Here is a 3,470-nt window from a genome sequence, read left to right on the forward strand (position 1 = left end):
CTGAACCATTGTTGATATTTACAAATGTTCAAAACATTTCCATAAACTTCTTTGATATTCTTTGTGGCTATAGAGGCATTGTTTCCCTTCTTGTATTCAAACAGCATAACATGCCGAATGTGTGTGTCTCATCACTACAAGGGATTATACTAAATTTTACACATTATATAGGCTACACTAACGTGACGTTTCGGTGGTTCGTTTAATTATTATATGTTATATATATTTGGGGGATGGTTAATGAAAGTGTTCCAAAACACGACATTAATTTCTTGATGACTTAATACAGATCTTGGGTAAGAAAACTATCTGGATAATGCGTATAATTATTCAATAAAATAAGGTACGTGGAGCATCAAAAGCATAGATAACAAAAAATTTATTTTTCTTCTTGCAAGCAAAAGTAAGAAAAAATGTATCTTGAAATGTAATAATATATCCAAATCCTACTTTGTACAATGTCTAGAAAAGCTCAGGAGAGATCTGTGATTAATGTGCACATAAATGATTGATGGCTCCTGTGGCATCAAAAGGTGGCAACAAGGAAGCTCAATAAGTGGATTTTGGTTACAGTCTGATGAAATAGTCTACTTGTTGCTTGAAGATTCCTCTTGTACCAATCGAGTTAAAAGGACTGCTTCTGAATGTAGATCTGCTAAACTTTTTGACCAATCAGAAAAACACAAATTTTGTATATAATTCTGTGTTTCTAACTCTAAAACAGCATTTCTCTGACTTCAGAATCTACAAGAAATTCCCGGCACAAACTCCTTGTAAGTATACTATTTCTGATCTAGTCTAACATTGTTTCACTTAAGGTTCAATAATGTATAAAGAGAGAAAAGAAAATTAACTAAACTAAAGAAATAGTAGATGCAAAAATGCTTAAAAATATCTTAGAAGAATTTTTAATACAGTTATAAGACCGACAGAATTATTCATTTTAACTGGTTACTACTGGTTATGCAGCTACTTCTGAATGTAAATCTGCCAAACTTCTTGAGCAATCAGAAAAACACTAAAAAATTGTGTATATAATTCTGTGTTTCTGACTCTAAATGGCACTTCTCTGACTTCAGACGGAAGATGGCAGTAATCCAGAATCCACAAGAAGTTCCTTGCACAAACTCCTTGTAAGAATGCTATTTCTGATCTAGTCTAAGTGTTTCACTTAAGGTTCAATAATGTATAAAGAGAGAAAAGTGATGATCATTAACTGTACTAAAAAAAATAGTAGACTTGAAAATGCTTAAAGTGGAATTACTTAAAGATATCTTAGAAAAATTGTTAATACCATTATACATGTTATGACCAAGAGAATTTCTCATGTTAACTTAACAGACAACTAATGTCATATCTATGTTATTGAATGTAATACATGGGCGTATTAATGAACATCTAGGCTTTCCAAATGAAGAAATCAATGATTTAGAGTTAATTTTACCACAAGAAAACTTTGAGAGTTTCAATATAAATGAACTGTTCAAATGTGTTTAAATAAAGAAATTATTTTGTATTCAGCTGTTTCTGTATGAGTTCTTTCTTCCACATGTAAACTTCCTCAAGTTGGTGGCTTGTGTGCTCTGCTTACAAAAGCATGACCCAATATCTAACTAAATTTCTTTGTAATGAGTGTAAGGTCGAACCCAATGACTAAGCCCACAAGCTCCCCACATGCCCGTTACAGTGAGATTATGGAGGATATGGATGTAAGCTTCTTAGATATCCACTTTTATTATCCAGTGTCTGTGTGAAAGATATTTTTGTAACATTCTCATATTTTCCATTTTAGAATGGGGGGGGGGATAGTGATTGAGATGAGAGAGATCAATCACACATTTTCAATTTCCTGACTACTTTGAAAAAAATAAAATTATAGGAGTACATGTGATGAAATATTAAACTGAAGAATCTAAGAAATCCAAGGAACCCACTAATGGGAGAATTGACCTTATATTATTCTAGATGGATGGGAACATCCAAAACTGAAGAGTTAAAGTAGAACACCCCACTTGCTTCTTCACTTGGCAACTCACTTGTGAAGAAAGGAATAAGTAGAAGCAGGAATGGAGAAGACTAAGAAGCAGAAAAAGTCAAGGAGAAGAGTACTGCCGGATATTTCAAAGGAAGATAATGACAAGAGAAAAAATGAGGCTAGATTATTAATAAGCTCTTGCTGAAGAGCCTCTCCTGAATGAGAAATAAATTTTGATTACATTTCTGCAAAAACAGAACAATGCATAGAGGAAACATTTTCTAGGTCTGCTGAAACATCGGGAGGGTGAGTCTTGTATTTTTAAATGGCATGGTGAGATACAATTCCAAAGGTACATAAAAGCCACATGGTATCCAATACTAAGTTAGTGAGAGCTGCAAAAATAAAAAATTGATTCTGATTAAAAAATCAAGTGAATAAGAGCAGTTGACAGCCAATAACTGCACTGAAGAAGAAAGCTCAAAATAAGAGATAGACAATTCATAGTATACAGAAAAGAAAACTGATGATCACACAAATGTGAAAAACTTTAACATCATGTTGATTTCTGAGGGCATCAGTAACAACTTGAATATCTGGAGAAAGCAGAAGATATAAGGTCTCATAAAACTGAATAATCCAACACAGTACTAGCACCTCAACTGTAACAGATACATCAGATAAAAAGAAATAAGACTAGCAGAAACTTCTTCAAGATCAGTAAAAACAGACAAATCACCCTCACTCAAACGTGAATAGGACTGGGTAAAAGAATGGGCTTTTACAGCAACATGAAAAAAAAAGGCAAATGTCTTGTAAATTGATCATCCACACAATCATGAAAACCATCTGTATTAACCAAAGTGTTATCATTAGAAATCATAAGCAAAGCAAACAAAGACCCGAAGTTTACAGCACATGACTACCAACAAGAAAAATTTAGTTTGTGGTAGGAAAGCATAACTTGCATATTTTTGCATAGAGCTTGCACAATAAGTCATGGGAAAAGTAGGAGAGTGGAGAACTTCAGGGAAAGTTGACATAAGGACATTTGGAATTAAAAAGTCAAGAGATTGTTTACAGAGTAAGAATAACTGTACTTGATTTGGAAAATATATTTTGAAAGCTAGAATAGAATCACTATCATGAATGAGGTTAATGGGGGAAAAAAACTTGATATGATTTCACTTTTAAAATAAAAATTTAAGTGGATCAACGCTATAGCCCACCAGTGGTGCAGCGGTATGTCTGGAGACTTACAACGCTAAAAACCGGGTTTCGATGCCCGTGGTGGGTAGAGCACAGATAGCTCATTGTGTAGCTTTGTGCTTAATTCCAAACAAACTCAACGCTATATGCAAAAAATTACTAAATTAGTATAAAACAGAATTTATCTCTGAAGAAGGATAAAAGATCTAAACATACCAAATGAACAACAGTGTAAGAGGAAGCAGTGATTTGAGTAAGACTAGTGTTACTAGAAACATAAGTCTGG

At 33.4% G+C, this 3,470-nt stretch overlaps 1 protein-coding gene across 2 annotated transcripts in view; it reads right to left on the bottom strand.

Annotated features, from left to right (window-relative positions):
- LOC106464170 (DNA polymerase lambda-like) overlaps nt 1-3,470 on the bottom strand; it is a 69,036-nt gene that overhangs the window by 45,588 nt on the left and 19,978 nt on the right. The window lies entirely within an intron of this gene.

Source organism: Limulus polyphemus, unplaced genomic scaffold, assembly GCF_000517525.1.
Source record: "Limulus polyphemus unplaced genomic scaffold, Limulus_polyphemus-2.1.2 Scaffold1577, whole genome shotgun sequence".
Lineage (NCBI taxonomy): Eukaryota > Metazoa > Arthropoda > Merostomata > Xiphosura > Limulidae > Limulus > Limulus polyphemus.